We start from the raw sequence: 15839 nt of genomic DNA, 5'->3' as shown, positions 1-15839 counted from the left end.
AAGAACTGAACATTGTGAGAATGTTCTATTTTTAGCTCCTGGTAGCCTCCTTCGACGGCGCTTATGTTGCGGACATAGCAGGAGCATACTTGTCAACGACCATACCATGTTGAAAACACCGGTTCTCGTCCGATCACCGAAGTTAAGCAACATCGGGCATGGTTAGTACTTAGGTGGGTGACCACTTGGGAACGCCATGTGTCGTGTTGGCATCCTCAAACTTTTTTACACACCGTTTGGTTGAATGCGTGTGTGTGGGAATAATATTGTTCCTCTCTTGGAAGGGAAACAAAAAGTAGTTTCATTAAATGAGTCCTTTTCACCTTGTTGTTGGAAGAACTGAACATTGTGAGAATGTTCTATTTTTAGCTCCGTCCAGCCTCCTTCGACGGCGCTTATGTTGCGGACATAGCAGGAGCATACTTGTCAACGACCATACCATGTTGAAAACACCGGTTCTCGTCCGATCACCGAAGTTAAGCAACATCGGGCATGGTTAGTATTTAGGTGGGTGACCACTTGGGAACGCCATGTGTCGTTGGCATCCTCAAACTTTTTTACACACCGTTTGGTTGAATGCGTGTGTGTGGGAATAATATTGTTCCTCTCTTGGAAGGGAAACAAAAAGTAATTTCATTCGATGTGTCCTTTTCACCTTGTTGTTGGAAGAACTGAACATTGTGAGAATGTTCTATTTTTAGCTCCGTCCAGCCTCCTTCGACGGCGCTTATGTTGCGGACATAGCAGGAGCATACTTGTCAACGACCATACCATGTTGAAAACACCGGTTCTCGTCCGATCACCGAAGTTAAGCAACATCGGGCATGGTTAGTACTTAGGTGGGTGACCACTTGGGAACGCCATGTGTCGTTGGCATCCTCAAACTTTTTACACGCCGTTTGGTTGTGTGCGTGTGTGTGGGAATAATATTCTTCCTCTCGTGGAAGGGAAACAAAAAGTAATTTCATTAAATGAGTCCTTTTCACCTTGTTGTTGGAAGAACTGAACATTGTGAGAATGTTCTATTTTTAGCTCCGTCCAGCCTCCTTCGACGACGCTTATGTTGCGGACATAGCAGGAGCATACTTGTCAACGACCATACCATGTTGAAAACACCGGTTCTCGTCCGATCACCGAAGTTAAGCAACATCGGGCATGGTTAGTACTTAGGTGGGTGACCACTTGGGAACGCCATGTGTCGTTGGCATCCTCAAACTTTTTACACGCCGTTTGGTTGAATGCGTGTGTGTGGGAATAATATTGTTCCTCTCGTGGAAGGGAAACAAAAAGAAATTACATTCAATGAGTCCTTTTCACCTTGTTGTTGGAAGAACTGAACATTGTGAGAATGTTCTATTTTTAGCTCCGTCCAGCCTCCTTCGACGGCGCTTATGTTGCGGACATAGCAGGAGCATACTTGTCAACGACCATACCATGTTGAAAACACCGGTTCTCGTCCGATCACCGAAGTTAAGCAACATCGGGCATGGTTAGTACTTAGGTGGGTGACCACTTGGGAACGCCATGTGTCGTTGGCATCCTCAAACTTTTTACACGCCGTTTGGTTGTGTGCGTGTGTGTGGGAATAATATTCTTCCTCTCGTGGAAGGGAAACAAAAAGAAATTTCATTAAATGAGTCCTTTTCACCTTGTTGTTGGAAGAACTGAACATTGTGAGAATGTTCTATTTTTAGCTCCTGGCAGCCTCCTTCGACGGCGCTTATGTTGCGGACATAGCAGGAGCATACTTGTCAACGACCATACCATGTTGAAAACACCGGTTCTCGTCCGATCACCGAAGTTAAGCAACATCGGGCATGGTTAGTACTTAGGTGGGTGACCACTTGGGAACGCCATGTGTCGTTGGCATCCTCAAACTTTTTTACACACCGTTTGGTTGAATGCGTGTGTGTGGGAATAATATTGTTCCTCTCTTGGAAGGGAAACAAAAAGTAATTTCAGTCGATGTGTCCTTTTCACCTTGTTGTTGGAAGAACTGAACATTGTGAGAATGTTCTATTTTTAGCTCCGTCCAGCCTCCTTCGACGGCGCTTATGTTGCGGACATAGCAGGAGCATACTTGTCAACGACCATACCATGTTGAAAACACCGGTTCTCGTCCGATCACCGAAGTTAAGCAACATCGGGCATGGTTAGTACTTAGGTGGGTGACCACTTGGGAACGCCATGTGTCGTTGGCATCCTCAAACTTTTTACACGCCGTTTGGTTGTGTGCGTGTGTGTGGGAATAATATTCTTCCTCTCGTGGAAGGGAAACAAAAAGAAATTTCATTAAATGAGTCCTTTTCACCTTGTTGTTGGAAGAACTGAACATTGTGAGAATGTTCTATTTTTAGCTCCTGGCAGCCTCCTTCGACGGCGCTTATGTTGCGGACATAGCAGGAGCATACTTGTCAACGACCATACCATGTTGAAAACACCGGTTCTCGTCCGATCACCGAAGTTAAGCAACATCGGGCATGGTTAGTACTTAGGTGGGTGACCACTTGGGAACGCCATGTGTCGTTGGCATCCTCAAACTTTTTTACACACCGTTTGGTTGAATGCGTGTGTGTGGGAATAATATTGTTCCTCTCTTGGAAGGGAAACAAAAAGTAATTTCAGTCGATGTGTCCTTTTCACCTTGTTGTTGGAAGAACTGAACATTGTGAGAATGTTCTATTTTTAGCTCCTGGCAGCCTCCTTCGACGGCGCTTATGTTGCGGACATAGCAGGAGCATACTTGTCAACGACCATACCATGTTGAAAACACCGGTTCTCGTCCGATCACCGAAGTTAAGCAACATCGGGCATGGTTAGTACTTAGGTGGGTGACCACTTGGGAACGCCATGTGTCGTTGGCATCCTCAAACTTTTTACACGCCGTTTGGTTGTGTGCGTGTGTGTGGGAATAATATTCTTCCTCTCGTGGAAGGGAAACAAAAAGAAATTTCATTAAATGAGTCCTTTTCACCTTGTTGTTGGAAGAACTGAACATTGTGAGAATGTTCTATTTTTAGCTCCTGGCAGCCTCCTTCGACGGCGCTTATGTTGCGGACATAGCAGGAGCATACTTGTCAACGACCATACCATGTTGAAAACACCGGTTCTCGTCCGATCACCGAAGTTAAGCAACATCGGGCATGGTTAGTACTTAGGTGGGTGACCACTTGGGAACGCCATGTGTCGTTGGCATCCTCAAACTTTTTTACACACCGTTTGGTTGAATGCGTGTGTGTGGGAATAATATTGTTCCTCTCTTGGAAGGGAAACAAAAAGTAATTTCAGTCGATGTGTCCTTTTCACCTTGTTGTTGGAAGAACTGAACATTGTGAGAATGTTCTATTTTTAGCTCCGTCCAGCCTCCTTCGACGGCGCTTATGTTGCGGACATAGCAGGAGCATACTTGTCAACGACCATACCATGTTGAAAACACCGGTTCTCGTCCGATCACCGAAGTTAAGCAACATCGGGCATGGTTAGTACTTAGGTGGGTGACCACTTGGGAACGCCATGTGTCGTTGGCATCCTCAAACTTTTTACACGCCGTTTGGTTGAATGCGTGTGTGTGGGAATAATATTCTTCCTCTCGTGGAAGGGAAACAAAAAGTAATTTCATTAAATGAGTGCTTTTCACCTTGTTGTTGGAAGAACTGAACATTGTGAGAATGTTCTATTTTTAGCTCCGTCCAGCCTCCTTCGACGGCGCTTATGTTGCGGACATAGCAGGAGCATACTTGTCAACGACCATACCATGTTGAAAACACCGGTTCTCGTCCGATCACCGAAGTTAAGCAACATCGGGCATGGTTAGTAGTACTTAGGTGGGTGACCACTTGGGAACGCCATGTGTCGTTGGCATCCTCGAACTTTTTACACGCCGTTTGGTTGTGTGCGTGTGTGTGGGAATAATATTGTTCCTCTCGTGGAAGGGAAACAAAAAGTAATTTCATTCGATGTGTCCTTTTCACCTTGTTGTTGGAAGAACTGAACATTGTGAGAATGTTCTATTTTTAGCTCCGTCCAGCCTCCTTCGACGGCGCTTATGTTGCGGACATAGCAGGAGCATACTTGTCAACGACCATACCATGTTGAAAACACCGGTTCTCGTCCGATCACCGAAGTTAAGCAACATCGGGCATGGTTAGTACTTAGGTGGGTGACCACTTGGGAACGCCATGTGTCGTTGGCATCCTCAAACTTTTTACACGCCGTTTGGTTGAATGCGTGTGTGTGGGAATAATATTCTTCCTCTCGTGGAAGGGAAACAAAAAGTAATTTCATTAAATGAGTGCTTTTCACCTTGTTGTTGGAAGAACTGAACATTGTGAGAATGTTCTATTTTTAGCTCCGTCCAGCCTCCTTCGACGGCGCTTATGTTGCGGACATAGCAGGAGCATACTTGTCAACGACCATACCATGTTGAAAACACCGGTTCTCGTCCGATCACCGAAGTTAAGCAACATCGGGCATGGTTAGTACTTAGGTGGGTGACCACTTGGGAACGCCATGTGTCGTTGGCATCCTCAAACTTTTTACACGCCGTTTGGTTGAATGCGTGTGTGTGGGAATAATATTGTTCCTCTCGTGGAAGGGAAACAAAAAGTAATTTCATTAAATGAGTCCTTTTCACCTTGTTGTTGGAAGAACTGAACATTGTGAGAATGTTCTATTTTTAGCTCCGTCCAGCCTCCTTCGACGGCGCTTATGTTGCGGACATAGCAGGAGCATACTTGTCAACGACCATACCATGTTGAAAACACCGGTTCTCGTCCGATCACCGAAGTTAAGCAACATCGGGCATGGTTAGTACTTAGGTGGGTGACCACTTGGGAACGCCATGTGTCGTTGGCATCCTCAAACTTTTTACACGCCGTTTGGTTGAATGCGTGTGTGTGGGAATAATATTGTTCCTCTCGTGGAAGGGAAACAAAAAGTAATTTCATTAAATGAGTCCTTTTCACCTTGTTGTTGGAAGAACTGAACATTGTGAGAATGTTCTATTTTTAGCTCCGTCCAGCCTCCTTCGACGGCGCTTATGTTGCGGACATAGCAGGAGCATACTTGTCAACGACCATACCATGTTGAAAACACCGGTTCTCGTCCGATCACCGAAGTTAAGCAACATCGGGCATGGTTAGTACTTAGGTGGGTGACCACTTGGGAACGCCATGTGTCGTTGGCATCCTCAAACTTTTTACACGCCGTTTGGTTGTGTGCGTGTGTGTGGGAATAATATTCTTCCTCTCGTGGAAGGGAAACAAAAAGAAATTTCATTAAATGAGTCCTTTTCACCTTGTTGTTGGAAGAACTGAACATTGTGAGAATGTTCTATTTTTAGCTCCGTCCAGCCTCCTTCGACGGCGCTTATGTTGCGGACATAGCAGGAGCATACTTGTCAACGACCATACCATGTTGAAAACACCGGTTCTCGTCCGATCACCGAAGTTAAGCAACATCGGGCATGGTTAGTACTTAGGTGGGTGACCACTTGGGAACGCCATGTGTCGTTGGCATCCTCAAACTTTTTACACGCCGTTTGGTTGTATGCGTGTGTGTGGGAATAATATTCTTCCTCTCGTGGAAGGGAAACAAGAAGAAATTTCATTCAATGAGTCCTTTTCACCTTGTTGTTGGAAGAACTGGCCATTGTGAGAATGTTCTATTTTTAGCTGCGTCCAGCCTCCTTCGACGGCGCTTATCTTGCGGACATAGCAGGAGCATACTTGTCAACGACCATACCATGTTGAAAACACCGGTTCTCGTCCGATCACCGAAGTTAAGCAACATCGGGCATGGTTAGTACTTAGGTGGGTGACCACTTGGGAACGCCATGTGTCGTTGGCATCCTCAAACTTTTTTACACACCGTTTGGTTGAATGCGTGTGTGTGGGAATAATATTGTTCCTCTCGTGGAAGGGAAACAAAAAGTAATTTCATTCGATGTGTCCTTTTCACCTTGTTGTTGGAAGAACTGAACATTGTGAGAATGTTCTATTTTTAGCTCCGTCCAGCCTCCTTCGACGACGCTTATGTTGCGGACATAGCAGGAGCATACTTGTCAACGACCATACCATGTTGAAAACACCGGTTCTCGTCCGATCACCGAAGTTAAGCAACATCGGGCATGGTTAGTACTTAGGTGGGTGACCACTTGGGAACGCCATGTGTCGTTGGCATCCTCAAACTTTTTACACGCCGTTTGGTTGTGTGCGTGTGTGTGGGAATAATATTCTTCCTCTCGTGGAAGGGAAACAAAAAGAAATTACATTCAATGAGTCCTTTTCACCTTGTTGTTGGAAGAACTGAACATTGTGAGAATGTTCTATTTTTAGCTCCGTCCAGCCTCCTTCGACGGCGCTTATGTTGCGGACATAGCAGGAGCATACTTGTCAACGACCATACCATGTTGAAAACACCGGTTCTCGTCCGATCACCGAAGTTAAGCAACATCGGGCATGGTTAGTACTTAGGTGGGTGACCACTTGGGAACGCCATGTGTCGTTGGCATCCTCAAACTTTTTTACACACCGTTTGGTTGAATGCGTGTGTGTGGGAATAATATTGTTCCTCTCTTGGAAGGGAAACAAAAAGTAATTTCATTCGATGTGTCCTTTTCACCTTGTTGTTGGAAGAACTGAACATTGTGAGAATGTTCTATTTTTAGCTCCGTCCAGCCTCCTTCGCCGGCGCTTATGTTGCGGACATAGCAGGAGCATACTTGTCAACGACCATACCATGTTGAAAACACCGGTTCTCGTCCGATCACCGAAGTTAAGCAACATCGGGCATGGTTAGTACTTAGGTGGGTGACCACTTTGGGAACGCCATGTGTCGTTGGCATCCTCAAATTTTTACACGCCGTTTGGTTGTGTGCGTGTGTGTGGGAATAATATTCTTCCTCTCGTGGAAGGGAAACAAAAAGTAATTTCATTAAATGAGTCCTTTTCACCTTGTTGTTGGAAGAACTGAACATTGTGAGAATGTTCTATTTTTAGCTCCGTCCAGCCTCCTTCGACGGCGCTTATGTTGCGGACATAGCAGGAGCATACTTGTCAACGACCATACCATGTTGAAAACACCGGTTCTCGTCCGATCACCGAAGTTAAGCAACATCGGGCATGGTTAGTACTTAGGTGGGTGACCACTTGGGAACGCCATGTGTCGTTGGCATCCTCAAACTTTTTACACGCCGTTTGGTTGTGTGCGTGTGTGTGGGAATAATATTCTTCCTCTCGTGGAAGGGAAACAAAAAGAAATTACATTCAATGAGTCCTTTTCACCTTGTTGTTGGAAGAACTGAACATTGTGAGAATGTTCTATTTTTAGCTCCGTCCAGCCTCCTTCTACGGCGCTTATGTTGCGGACATAGCAGGAGCATACTTGTCAACGACCATACCATGTTGAAAACACCGGTTCTCGTCCGATCACCGAAGTTAAGCAACATCGGGCATGGTTAGTACTTAGGTGGGTGACCACTTGGGAACGCCATGTGTCGTTGGCATCCTCAAACTTTTTACACGCCGTTTGGTTGTGTGCGTGTGTGTGGGAATAATATTCTTCCTCTCGTGGAAGGGAAACAAAAAGAAATTACATTCAATGAGTCCTTTTCACCTTGTTGTTGGAAGAACTGAACATTGTGAGAATGTTCTATTTTTAGCTCCGTCCAGCCTCCTTCGACGGCGCTTATGTTGCGGACATAGCAGGAGCATACTTGTCAACGACCATACCATGTTGAAAACACCGGTTCTCGTCCGATCACCGAAGTTAAGCAACATCGGGCATGGTTAGTACTTAGGTGGGTGACCACTTGGGAACGCCATGTGTCGTTGGCATCCTCAAACTTTTTACACGCCGTTTGGTTGTGTGCGTGTGTGTGGGAATAATATTGTTCCTCTCGTGGAAGGGAAACAAAAAGTAATTTCATTAAATGAGTCCTTTTCACCTTGTTGTTGGAAGAACTGAACATTGTGAGAATGTTCTATTTTTAGCTCCGTCCAGCCTCCTTCGACGACGCTTATGTTGCGGACATAGCAGGAGCATACTTGTCAACGACCATACCATGTTGAAAACACCGGTTCTCGTCCGATCACCGAAGTTAAGCAACATCGGGCATGGTTAGTACTTAGGTGGGTGACCACTTGGGAACGCCATGTGTCGTTGGCATCCTCAAACTTTTTACACGCCGTTTGGTTGAATGCGTGTGTGTGGGAATAATATTGTTCCTCTCGTGGAAGGGAAACAAAAAGTAATTTCATTAAATGAGTCCTTTTCACCTTGTTGTTAGAAGAACTGAACATTGTGAGAATGTTCTATTTTTAGCTCCTGGCAGCCTCCTTCGACGGCGCTTATGTTGCGGACATAGCAGGAGCATACTTGTCAACGACCATACCATGTTGAAAACACCGGTTCTCGTCCGATCACCGAAGTTAAGCAACATCGGGCATGGTTAGTACTTAGGTGGGTGACCACTTGGGAACGCCATGTGTCGTTGGCATCCTCAAACTTTTTTACACACCGTTTGGTTGAATGCGTGTGTGTGGGAATAATATTGTTCCTCTCTTGGAAGGGAAACAAAAAGTAATTTCAGTCGATGTGTCCTTTTCACCTTGTTGTTGGAAGAACTGAACATTGTGAGAATGTTCTATTTTTAGCTCCGTCCAGCCTCCTTCGACGGCGCTTATGTTGCGGACATAGCAGGAGCATACTTGTCAACGACCATACCATGTTGAAAACACCGGTTCTCGTCCGATCACCGAAGTTAAGCAACATCGGGCATGGTTAGTACTTAGGTGGGTGACCACTTGGGAACGCCATGTGTCGTTGGCATCCTCAAACTTTTTACACGCCGTTTGGTTGAATGCGTGTGTGTGGGAATAATATTGTTCCTCTCGTGGAAGGGAAACAAAAAGTAATTTCATTAAATGAGTCCTTTTCACCTTGTTGTTGGAAGAACTGAACATTGTGAGAATGTTCTATTTTTAGCTCCGTCCAGCCTCCTTCGACGGCGTTTATGTTGCGTACATAGCAGGAGCATACTTGTCAACGACCATACCATGTTGAAAACACCGGTTCTCGTCCGATCACCGAAGTTAAGCAACATCGGGCATGGTTAGTACTTAGGTGGGTGACCACTTGGGAACGCCATGTGTCGTTGGCATCCTCAAACTTTTTACACGCCGTTTGGTTGTGTGCGTGTGTGTGGGAATAATATTCTTCCTCTCGTGGAAGGGAAACAAAAAGAAATTTCATTAAATGAGTCTTTTTCACCTTGTTGTTGGAAGAACTGAACATTGTGAGAATGTTCTATTTTTAGCTCCTGGCAGCCTCCTTCGACGGCGCTTATGTTGCGGACATAGCAGGAGCATACTTGTCAACGACCATACCATGTTGAAAACACCGGTTCTCGTCCGATCACCGAAGTTAAGCAACATCGGGCATGGTTAGTACTTAGGTGGGTGACCACTTGGGAACGCCATGTGTCGTTGGCATCCTCAAACTTTTTACACGCCGTTTGGTTGAATGCGTGTGTGTGGGAATAATATTGTTCCTCTCGTGGAAGGGAAACAAAAAGTAATTTCATTAAATGAGTCCTTTTCACCTTGTTGTTGGAAGAACTGAACATTGTGAGAATGTTCTATTTTTAGCTCCGTCCAGCCTCCTTCGACGGCGATTATGTTGCGGACATAGCAGGAGCATACTTGTCAACGACCATACCATGTTGAAAACACCGGTTCTCGTCCGATCACCGAAGTTAAGCAACATCGGGCATGGTTAGTACTTAGGTGGGTGACCACTTGGGAACGCCATGTGTCGTTGGCATCCTCGAACTTTTTACACGCCGTTTGGTTGTGTGCGTGTGTGTGGGAATAATATTCTTCCTCTCGTGGAAGGGAAACAAAAAGAAATTTCATTAAATGAGTCCTTTTCACCTTGTTGTTGGAAGAACTGAACATTGTGAGAATGTTCTATTTTTAGCTCCGTCCAGCCTCCTTCGACGGCGATTATGTTGCGGACATAGCAGGAGCATACTTGTCAACGACCATACCATGTTGAAAACACCGGTTCTCGTCCGATCACCGAAGTTAAGCAACATCGGGCATGGTTAGTACTTAGGTGGGTGACCACTTGGGAACGCCATGTGTCGTTGGCATCCTCAAACTTTTTACACGCCGTTTGGTTGAATGCGTGTGTGTGGGAATAATATTGTTCCTCTCGTGGAAGGAAAACAAAAAGAAATTACATTCAATGAGTCCTTTTCACCTTGTTGTTGGAAGAAATGGCCATTGTGAGAATGTTCTATTTTTAGCTCCGTCCAGCCTCCTTCGACGACGCTTATGTTGCGGACATAGCAGGAGCATACTTGTCAACGACCATACCATGTTGAAAACACCGGTTCTCGTCCGATCACCGAAGTTAAGCAACATCGGGCATGGTTAGTACTTAGGTGGGTGACCACTTGGGAACGCCATGTGTCGTTGGCATCCTCAAACTTTTTACACGCCGTTTGGTTGTGTGCGTGTGTGTGGGAATAATATTCTTCCTCTCGTGGAAGGGAAACAAAAAGAAATTTCATTAAATGAGTCCTTTTCACCTTGTTGTTGGAAGAACTGAACATTGTGAGAATGTTCTATTTTTAGCTCCTGGCAGCCTCCTTCGACGGCGCTTATGTTGCGGACATAGCAGGAGCATACTTGTCAACGACCATACCATGTTGAAAACACCGGTTCTCGTCCGATCACCGAAGTTAAGCAACATCGGGCATGGTTAGTACTTAGGTGGGTGACCACTTGGGAACGCCATGTGTCGTTGGCATCCTCAAACTTTTTACACGCCGTTTGGTTGAATGCGTGTGTGTGGGAATAATATTGTTCCTCTCGTGGAAGGGAAACAAAAAGAAATTACATTCAATGAGTCCTTTTCACCTTGTTGTTGGAAGAACTGAACATTGTGAGAATGTTCTATTTTTAGCTCCGTCCAGCCTCCTTCGACGGCGCTTATGTTGCGGACATAGCAGGAGCATACTTGTCAACGACCATACCATGTTGAAAACACCGGTTCTCGTCCGATCACCGAAGTTAAGCAACATCGGGCATGGTTAGTACTTAGGTGGGTGACCACTTGGGAACGCCATGTGTCGTTGGCATCCTCAAACTTTTTACACGCCGTTTGGTTGAATGCGTGTGTGTGGGAATAATATTCTTCCTCTCGTGGAAGGGAAACAAAAAGAAATTTCATTAAATGAGTCCTTTTCACCTTGTTGTTGGAAGAACTGAACATTGTGAGAATGTTCTATTTTTAGCTCCGTCCAGCCTCCTTCGACGGCGCTTATGTTGCGGACATAGCAGGAGCATACTTGTCAACGACCATACCATGTTGAAAACACCGGTTCTCGTCCGATCACCGAAGTTAAGCAACATCGGGCATGGTTAGTACTTAGGTGGGTGACCACTTGGGAACGCCATGTGTCGTTGGCATCCTCAAACTTTTTACACGCCGTTTGGTTGAATGCGTGTGTGTGGGAATAATATTCTTCCTCTCGTGGAAGGGAAACAAAAAGAAATTTCATTAAATGAGTCCTTTTCACCTTGTTGTTGGAAGAACTGAACATTGTGAGAATGTTCTATTTTTAGCTCCGTCCAGCCTCCTTCGACGGCGCTTATGTTGCGGACATAGCAGGAGCATACTTGTCAACGACCATACCATGTTGAAAACACCGGTTCTCGTCCGATCACCGAAGTTAAGCAACATCGGGCATGGTTAGTACTTAGGTGGGTGACCACTTGGGAACGCCATGTGTCGTTGGCATCCTCAAACTTTTTACACGCCGTTTGGTTGAATGCGTGTGTGTGGGAATAATATTGTTCCTCTCGTGGAAGGGAAACAAAAAGAAATTTCATTAAATGAGTCCTTTTCACCTTGTTGTTGGAAGAACTGAACATTGTGAGAATGTTCTATTTTTAGCTCCGTCCAGCCTCCTTCTACGGCGATTATGTTGCGGACATAGCAGGAGCATACTTGTCAACGACCATACCATGTTGAAAACACCGGTTCTCGTCCGATCACCGAAGTTAAGCAACATCGGGCATGGTTAGTACTTAGGTGGGTGACCACTTGGGAACGCCATGTGTCGTTGGCATCCTCAAACTTTTTTACACACCGTTTGGTTGAATGCGTGTGTGTGGGAATAATATTGTTCCTCTCGTGGAAGGGAAACAAAAAGTAATTTCATTCGATGTGTCCTTTTCACCTTGTTGTTGGAAGAACTGAACATTGTGAGAATGTTCTATTTTTAGCTCCGTCCAGCCTCCTTCGACGGCGCTTATGTTGCGGACATAGCAGGAGCATATTTGTCAACGACCATACCATGTTGAAAACACCGGTTCTCGTCCGATCACCGAAGTTAAGCAACATCGGGCATGGTTAGTACTTAGGTGGGTGACCACTTGGGAACGCCATGTGTCGTTGGCATCCTCAAACTTTTTACACACCGTTTGGTTGAATGCGTGTGTGTGGGAATAATATTGTTCCTCTCTTGGAAGGGAAACAAAAAGTAATTTCATTCGATGTGTCCTTTTCACCTTGTTGTTGGAAGAACTGAACATTGTGAGAATGTTCTATTTTTAGCTCCGTCCAGCCTCCTTCGCCGGCGCTTATGTTGCGGACATAGCAGGAGCATACTTGTCAACGACCATACCATGTTGAAAACACCGGTTCTCGTCCGATCACCGAAGTTAAGCAACATCGGGCATGGTTAGTACTTAGGTGGGTGACCACTTGGGAACGCCATGTGTCGTTGGCATCCTCAAATTTTTTACACGCCGTTTGGTTGTGTGCGTGTGTGTGGGAATAATATTCTTCCTCTCGTGGAAGGGAAACAAAAAGAAATTTCATTAAATGAGTCCTTTTCACCTTGTTGTTGGAAGAACTGAACATTGTGAGAATGTTCTATTTTTAGCTCCGTCCAGCCTCCTTCGACGGCGCTTATGTTGCGGACATAGCAGGAGCATACTTGTCAACGACCATACCATGTTGAAAACACCGGTTCTCGTCCTATCACCGAAGTTAAGCAACATCGGGCATGGTTAGTACTTAGGTGGGTGACCACTTGGGAACGCCATGTGTCGTTGGCATCCTCGAACTTTTTACACGCCGTTTGGTTGAATGCGTGTGTGTGGGAATAATATTCTTCCTCTCTTGGAAGGGAAACAAAAAGTAATTTCAGTCGATGTGTCCTTTTCACCTTGTTGTTGGAAGAACTGAACATTGTGAGAATGTTCTATTTTTAGCTCCGTCCAGCCTCCTTCGACGGCGCTTATGTTGCGGACATAGCAGGAGCATACTTGTCAACGACCATACCATGTTGAAAACACCGGTTCTCGTCCGATCACCGAAGTTAAGCAACATCGGGCATGGTTAGTACTTAGGTGGGTGACCACTTGGGAACGCCATGTGTCGTTGGCATCCTCGAACTTTTTACACGCCGTTTGGTTGTGTGCGTGTGTGTGGGAATAATATTGTTCCTCTCGTGGAAGGGAAACAAAAAGTAATTTCATTCGATGTGTCCTTTTCACCTTGTTGTTGGAAGAACTGAACATTGTGAGAATGTTCTATTTTTAGCTCCGTCCAGCCTCCTTCGACGGCGCTTATGTTGCGGACATAGCAGGAGCATACTTGTCAACGACCATACCATGTTGAAAACACCGGTTCTCGTCCGATCACCGAAGTTAAGCAACATCGGGCATGGTTAGTACTTAGGTGGGTGACCACTTGGGAACGCCATGTGTCGTTGGCATCCTCAAACTTTTTACACGCCGTTTGGTTGTGTGCGTGTGTGTGGGAATAATATTCTTCCTCTCGTGGAAGGGAAACAAAAAGTAATTTCATTAAATGAGTGCTTTTCACCTTGTTGTTGGAAGAACTGAACATTGTGAGAATGTTCTATTTTTAGCTCCGTCCAGCCTCCTTCGACGGCGCTTATGTTGCGGACATAGCAGGAGCATACTTGTCAACGACCATACCATGTTGAAAACACCGGTTCTCGTCCGATCACCGAAGTTAAGCAACATCGGGCATGGTTAGTACTTAGGTGGGTGACCACTTGGGAACGCCATGTGTCGTTGGCATCCTCAAACTTTTTACACGCCGTTTGGTTGAATGCGTGTGTGTGGGAATAATATTGTTCCTCTCGTGGAAGGGAAACAAAAAGTAATTTCATTAAATGAGTCCTTTTCACCTTGTTGTTGGAAGAACTGAACATTGTGAGAATGTTCTATTTTTAGCTCCGTCCAGCCTCCTTCGACGGCGCTTATGTTGCGGACATAGCAGGAGCATACTTGTCAACGACCATACCATGTTGAAAACACCGGTTCTCGTCCGATCACCGAAGTTAAGCAACATCGGGCATGGTTAGTACTTAGGTGGGTGACCACTTGGGAACGCCATGTGTCGTTGGCATCCTCAAACTTTTTACACGCCGTTTGGTTGAATGCGTGTGTGTGGGAATAATATTGTTCCTCTCGTGGAAGGGAAACAAAAAGTAATTTCATTAAATGAGTCCTTTTCACCTTGTTGTTGGAAGAACTGAACATTGTGAGAATGTTCTATTTTTAGCTCCGTCCAGCCTCCTTCGACGGCGCTTATGTTGCGGACATAGCAGGAGCATACTTGTCAACGACCATACCATGTTGAAAACACCGGTTCTCGTCCGATCACCGAAGTTAAGCAACATCGGGCATGGTTAGTACTTAGGTGGGTGACCACTTGGGAACGCCATGTGTCGTTGGCATCCTCAAACTTTTTACACGCCGTTTGGTTGAATGCGTGTGTGTGGGAATAATATTGTTCCTCTCGTGGAAGGGAAACAAAAAGTAATTTCATTAAATGAGTCCTTTTCACCTTGTTGTTGGAAGAACTGAACATTGTGAGAATGTTCTATTTTTAGCTCCGTCCAGCCTCCTTCGACGGCGCTTATGTTGCGGACATAGCAGGAGCATACTTGTCAACGACCATACCATGTTGAAAACACCGGTTCTCGTCCGATCACCGAAGTTAAGCAACATCGGGCATGGTTAGTACTTAGGTGGGTGACCACTTGGGAACGCCATGTGTCGTTGGCATCCTCAAACTTTTTACACGCCGTTTGGTTGTGTGCGTGTGTGTGGGAATAATATTCTTCCTCTCGTGGAAGGGAAACAAAAAGAAATTTCATTAAATGAGTCCTTTTCACCTTGTTGTTGGAAGAACTGAACATTGTGAGAATGTTCTATTTTTAGCTCCGTCCAGCCTCCTTCGACGGCGCTTATGTTGCGGACATAGCAGGAGCATACTTGTCAACGACCATACCATGTTGAAAACACCGGTTCTCGTCCGATCACCGAAGTTAAGCAACATCGGGCATGGTTAGTACTTAGGTGGGTGACCACTTGGGAACGCCATGTGTCGTTGGCATCCTCAAACTTTTTTACACACCGTTTGGTTGAATGCGTGTGTGTGGGAATAATATTGTTCCTCTCGTGGAAGGGAAACAAAAAGAAATTTCATTAAATGAGTCCTTTTCACCTTGTTGTTGGAAGAACTGAACATTGTGAGAATGTTCTATTTTTAGCTCCGTCCAGCCTCATTCTACGGCGATTATGTTGCGGACATAGCAGGAGCATACTTGTCAACGACCATACCATGTTGAAAACACCGGTTCTCGTCCGATCACCGAAGTTAAGCAACATCGGGCATGGTTAGTACTTAGGTGGGTGACCACTTGGGAACGCCATGTGTCGTTGGCATCCTCAAACTTTTTACACGCCGTTTGGTTGTGTGCGTGTGTGTGGGAATAATATTCT

At 45.5% G+C, this 15839-nt stretch overlaps 48 non-coding genes across 48 annotated transcripts; all 48 read left to right on the top strand.

Annotated features, from left to right (window-relative positions):
• The first annotated feature begins 91 nt into the window (after window positions 1-91).
• On the top strand, window positions 92-212 carry LOC131267887 (5S ribosomal RNA). The gene has a single exon (XR_009178464.1). It is a non-coding gene; the product is annotated as a 5S ribosomal RNA (ribosomal RNA).
• Window positions 213-425: 213 nt separating this feature from the next.
• LOC131267846 (5S ribosomal RNA) lies at window positions 426-544 on the top strand. The gene has a single exon (XR_009178425.1). It is a non-coding gene; the product is annotated as a 5S ribosomal RNA (ribosomal RNA).
• A 213-nt stretch (window positions 545-757) lies between these two features.
• Window positions 758-876, top strand: LOC131268143 (5S ribosomal RNA). The gene has a single exon (XR_009178702.1). It is a non-coding gene; the product is annotated as a 5S ribosomal RNA (ribosomal RNA).
• Window positions 877-1088: 212 nt separating this feature from the next.
• LOC131268141 (5S ribosomal RNA) lies at window positions 1089-1207 on the top strand. The gene has a single exon (XR_009178700.1). It is a non-coding gene; the product is annotated as a 5S ribosomal RNA (ribosomal RNA).
• A 212-nt stretch (window positions 1208-1419) lies between these two features.
• LOC131268140 (5S ribosomal RNA) lies at window positions 1420-1538 on the top strand. The gene has a single exon (XR_009178699.1). It is a non-coding gene; the product is annotated as a 5S ribosomal RNA (ribosomal RNA).
• Window positions 1539-1750: 212 nt separating this feature from the next.
• On the top strand, window positions 1751-1869 carry LOC131268139 (5S ribosomal RNA). The gene has a single exon (XR_009178698.1). It is a non-coding gene; the product is annotated as a 5S ribosomal RNA (ribosomal RNA).
• A 213-nt stretch (window positions 1870-2082) lies between these two features.
• LOC131268138 (5S ribosomal RNA) lies at window positions 2083-2201 on the top strand. The gene has a single exon (XR_009178697.1). It is a non-coding gene; the product is annotated as a 5S ribosomal RNA (ribosomal RNA).
• A 212-nt stretch (window positions 2202-2413) lies between these two features.
• On the top strand, window positions 2414-2532 carry LOC131268136 (5S ribosomal RNA). The gene has a single exon (XR_009178696.1). It is a non-coding gene; the product is annotated as a 5S ribosomal RNA (ribosomal RNA).
• Window positions 2533-2745: 213 nt separating this feature from the next.
• Window positions 2746-2864, top strand: LOC131268134 (5S ribosomal RNA). The gene has a single exon (XR_009178694.1). It is a non-coding gene; the product is annotated as a 5S ribosomal RNA (ribosomal RNA).
• A 212-nt stretch (window positions 2865-3076) lies between these two features.
• Window positions 3077-3195, top strand: LOC131268133 (5S ribosomal RNA). Its single transcript, XR_009178693.1, has one exon. It is a non-coding gene; the product is annotated as a 5S ribosomal RNA (ribosomal RNA).
• A 213-nt stretch (window positions 3196-3408) lies between these two features.
• Window positions 3409-3527, top strand: LOC131268132 (5S ribosomal RNA). The gene has a single exon (XR_009178692.1). It is a non-coding gene; the product is annotated as a 5S ribosomal RNA (ribosomal RNA).
• Window positions 3528-3739: 212 nt separating this feature from the next.
• Window positions 3740-3861, top strand: LOC131267872 (5S ribosomal RNA). The gene has a single exon (XR_009178450.1). It is a non-coding gene; the product is annotated as a 5S ribosomal RNA (ribosomal RNA).
• Window positions 3862-4073: 212 nt separating this feature from the next.
• LOC131268131 (5S ribosomal RNA) lies at window positions 4074-4192 on the top strand. Its single transcript, XR_009178691.1, has one exon. It is a non-coding gene; the product is annotated as a 5S ribosomal RNA (ribosomal RNA).
• Window positions 4193-4404: 212 nt separating this feature from the next.
• LOC131268130 (5S ribosomal RNA) lies at window positions 4405-4523 on the top strand. Its single transcript, XR_009178690.1, has one exon. It is a non-coding gene; the product is annotated as a 5S ribosomal RNA (ribosomal RNA).
• Window positions 4524-4735: 212 nt separating this feature from the next.
• On the top strand, window positions 4736-4854 carry LOC131268129 (5S ribosomal RNA). Its single transcript, XR_009178689.1, has one exon. It is a non-coding gene; the product is annotated as a 5S ribosomal RNA (ribosomal RNA).
• A 212-nt stretch (window positions 4855-5066) lies between these two features.
• On the top strand, window positions 5067-5185 carry LOC131268128 (5S ribosomal RNA). Its single transcript, XR_009178688.1, has one exon. It is a non-coding gene; the product is annotated as a 5S ribosomal RNA (ribosomal RNA).
• Window positions 5186-5397: 212 nt separating this feature from the next.
• On the top strand, window positions 5398-5516 carry LOC131268127 (5S ribosomal RNA). The gene has a single exon (XR_009178687.1). It is a non-coding gene; the product is annotated as a 5S ribosomal RNA (ribosomal RNA).
• Window positions 5517-5728: 212 nt separating this feature from the next.
• Window positions 5729-5847, top strand: LOC131268125 (5S ribosomal RNA). The gene has a single exon (XR_009178686.1). It is a non-coding gene; the product is annotated as a 5S ribosomal RNA (ribosomal RNA).
• A 213-nt stretch (window positions 5848-6060) lies between these two features.
• On the top strand, window positions 6061-6179 carry LOC131268124 (5S ribosomal RNA). The gene has a single exon (XR_009178685.1). It is a non-coding gene; the product is annotated as a 5S ribosomal RNA (ribosomal RNA).
• Window positions 6180-6391: 212 nt separating this feature from the next.
• Window positions 6392-6510, top strand: LOC131268122 (5S ribosomal RNA). The gene has a single exon (XR_009178683.1). It is a non-coding gene; the product is annotated as a 5S ribosomal RNA (ribosomal RNA).
• A 213-nt stretch (window positions 6511-6723) lies between these two features.
• Window positions 6724-6843, top strand: LOC131267865 (5S ribosomal RNA). The gene has a single exon (XR_009178443.1). It is a non-coding gene; the product is annotated as a 5S ribosomal RNA (ribosomal RNA).
• A 211-nt stretch (window positions 6844-7054) lies between these two features.
• LOC131268121 (5S ribosomal RNA) lies at window positions 7055-7173 on the top strand. Its single transcript, XR_009178682.1, has one exon. It is a non-coding gene; the product is annotated as a 5S ribosomal RNA (ribosomal RNA).
• Window positions 7174-7385: 212 nt separating this feature from the next.
• Window positions 7386-7504, top strand: LOC131268119 (5S ribosomal RNA). Its single transcript, XR_009178681.1, has one exon. It is a non-coding gene; the product is annotated as a 5S ribosomal RNA (ribosomal RNA).
• Window positions 7505-7716: 212 nt separating this feature from the next.
• LOC131268118 (5S ribosomal RNA) lies at window positions 7717-7835 on the top strand. The gene has a single exon (XR_009178680.1). It is a non-coding gene; the product is annotated as a 5S ribosomal RNA (ribosomal RNA).
• Window positions 7836-8047: 212 nt separating this feature from the next.
• On the top strand, window positions 8048-8166 carry LOC131268117 (5S ribosomal RNA). Its single transcript, XR_009178679.1, has one exon. It is a non-coding gene; the product is annotated as a 5S ribosomal RNA (ribosomal RNA).
• Window positions 8167-8378: 212 nt separating this feature from the next.
• LOC131268116 (5S ribosomal RNA) lies at window positions 8379-8497 on the top strand. Its single transcript, XR_009178678.1, has one exon. It is a non-coding gene; the product is annotated as a 5S ribosomal RNA (ribosomal RNA).
• A 213-nt stretch (window positions 8498-8710) lies between these two features.
• LOC131268115 (5S ribosomal RNA) lies at window positions 8711-8829 on the top strand. The gene has a single exon (XR_009178677.1). It is a non-coding gene; the product is annotated as a 5S ribosomal RNA (ribosomal RNA).
• A 212-nt stretch (window positions 8830-9041) lies between these two features.
• On the top strand, window positions 9042-9160 carry LOC131268114 (5S ribosomal RNA). The gene has a single exon (XR_009178676.1). It is a non-coding gene; the product is annotated as a 5S ribosomal RNA (ribosomal RNA).
• Window positions 9161-9372: 212 nt separating this feature from the next.
• On the top strand, window positions 9373-9491 carry LOC131268113 (5S ribosomal RNA). Its single transcript, XR_009178675.1, has one exon. It is a non-coding gene; the product is annotated as a 5S ribosomal RNA (ribosomal RNA).
• A 212-nt stretch (window positions 9492-9703) lies between these two features.
• On the top strand, window positions 9704-9822 carry LOC131268112 (5S ribosomal RNA). The gene has a single exon (XR_009178674.1). It is a non-coding gene; the product is annotated as a 5S ribosomal RNA (ribosomal RNA).
• Window positions 9823-10034: 212 nt separating this feature from the next.
• LOC131268110 (5S ribosomal RNA) lies at window positions 10035-10153 on the top strand. Its single transcript, XR_009178672.1, has one exon. It is a non-coding gene; the product is annotated as a 5S ribosomal RNA (ribosomal RNA).
• A 212-nt stretch (window positions 10154-10365) lies between these two features.
• LOC131268109 (5S ribosomal RNA) lies at window positions 10366-10484 on the top strand. The gene has a single exon (XR_009178671.1). It is a non-coding gene; the product is annotated as a 5S ribosomal RNA (ribosomal RNA).
• A 212-nt stretch (window positions 10485-10696) lies between these two features.
• LOC131268108 (5S ribosomal RNA) lies at window positions 10697-10815 on the top strand. The gene has a single exon (XR_009178670.1). It is a non-coding gene; the product is annotated as a 5S ribosomal RNA (ribosomal RNA).
• A 212-nt stretch (window positions 10816-11027) lies between these two features.
• Window positions 11028-11146, top strand: LOC131268107 (5S ribosomal RNA). The gene has a single exon (XR_009178669.1). It is a non-coding gene; the product is annotated as a 5S ribosomal RNA (ribosomal RNA).
• Window positions 11147-11358: 212 nt separating this feature from the next.
• Window positions 11359-11477, top strand: LOC131268106 (5S ribosomal RNA). Its single transcript, XR_009178668.1, has one exon. It is a non-coding gene; the product is annotated as a 5S ribosomal RNA (ribosomal RNA).
• A 212-nt stretch (window positions 11478-11689) lies between these two features.
• LOC131268105 (5S ribosomal RNA) lies at window positions 11690-11808 on the top strand. The gene has a single exon (XR_009178667.1). It is a non-coding gene; the product is annotated as a 5S ribosomal RNA (ribosomal RNA).
• A 212-nt stretch (window positions 11809-12020) lies between these two features.
• Window positions 12021-12139, top strand: LOC131268103 (5S ribosomal RNA). Its single transcript, XR_009178666.1, has one exon. It is a non-coding gene; the product is annotated as a 5S ribosomal RNA (ribosomal RNA).
• A 213-nt stretch (window positions 12140-12352) lies between these two features.
• Window positions 12353-12471, top strand: LOC131268102 (5S ribosomal RNA). The gene has a single exon (XR_009178665.1). It is a non-coding gene; the product is annotated as a 5S ribosomal RNA (ribosomal RNA).
• Window positions 12472-12683: 212 nt separating this feature from the next.
• On the top strand, window positions 12684-12802 carry LOC131268101 (5S ribosomal RNA). Its single transcript, XR_009178664.1, has one exon. It is a non-coding gene; the product is annotated as a 5S ribosomal RNA (ribosomal RNA).
• A 212-nt stretch (window positions 12803-13014) lies between these two features.
• On the top strand, window positions 13015-13133 carry LOC131267877 (5S ribosomal RNA). Its single transcript, XR_009178455.1, has one exon. It is a non-coding gene; the product is annotated as a 5S ribosomal RNA (ribosomal RNA).
• A 212-nt stretch (window positions 13134-13345) lies between these two features.
• LOC131268100 (5S ribosomal RNA) lies at window positions 13346-13464 on the top strand. The gene has a single exon (XR_009178663.1). It is a non-coding gene; the product is annotated as a 5S ribosomal RNA (ribosomal RNA).
• A 212-nt stretch (window positions 13465-13676) lies between these two features.
• Window positions 13677-13795, top strand: LOC131268098 (5S ribosomal RNA). The gene has a single exon (XR_009178661.1). It is a non-coding gene; the product is annotated as a 5S ribosomal RNA (ribosomal RNA).
• Window positions 13796-14007: 212 nt separating this feature from the next.
• LOC131268097 (5S ribosomal RNA) lies at window positions 14008-14126 on the top strand. The gene has a single exon (XR_009178660.1). It is a non-coding gene; the product is annotated as a 5S ribosomal RNA (ribosomal RNA).
• A 212-nt stretch (window positions 14127-14338) lies between these two features.
• LOC131268096 (5S ribosomal RNA) lies at window positions 14339-14457 on the top strand. The gene has a single exon (XR_009178659.1). It is a non-coding gene; the product is annotated as a 5S ribosomal RNA (ribosomal RNA).
• Window positions 14458-14669: 212 nt separating this feature from the next.
• Window positions 14670-14788, top strand: LOC131268095 (5S ribosomal RNA). The gene has a single exon (XR_009178658.1). It is a non-coding gene; the product is annotated as a 5S ribosomal RNA (ribosomal RNA).
• Window positions 14789-15000: 212 nt separating this feature from the next.
• On the top strand, window positions 15001-15119 carry LOC131268094 (5S ribosomal RNA). Its single transcript, XR_009178657.1, has one exon. It is a non-coding gene; the product is annotated as a 5S ribosomal RNA (ribosomal RNA).
• A 212-nt stretch (window positions 15120-15331) lies between these two features.
• Window positions 15332-15450, top strand: LOC131268093 (5S ribosomal RNA). Its single transcript, XR_009178656.1, has one exon. It is a non-coding gene; the product is annotated as a 5S ribosomal RNA (ribosomal RNA).
• A 213-nt stretch (window positions 15451-15663) lies between these two features.
• Window positions 15664-15782, top strand: LOC131268092 (5S ribosomal RNA). The gene has a single exon (XR_009178655.1). It is a non-coding gene; the product is annotated as a 5S ribosomal RNA (ribosomal RNA).
• Window positions 15783-15839: the final 57 nt, after the last annotated feature.

This window comes from Anopheles coustani, chromosome 2 (assembly GCF_943734705.1).
Source record: "Anopheles coustani chromosome 2, idAnoCousDA_361_x.2, whole genome shotgun sequence".
Lineage (NCBI taxonomy): Eukaryota > Metazoa > Arthropoda > Insecta > Diptera > Culicidae > Anopheles > Anopheles coustani.
This window is presented reverse-complemented; position numbering and strand designations above follow the sequence as displayed.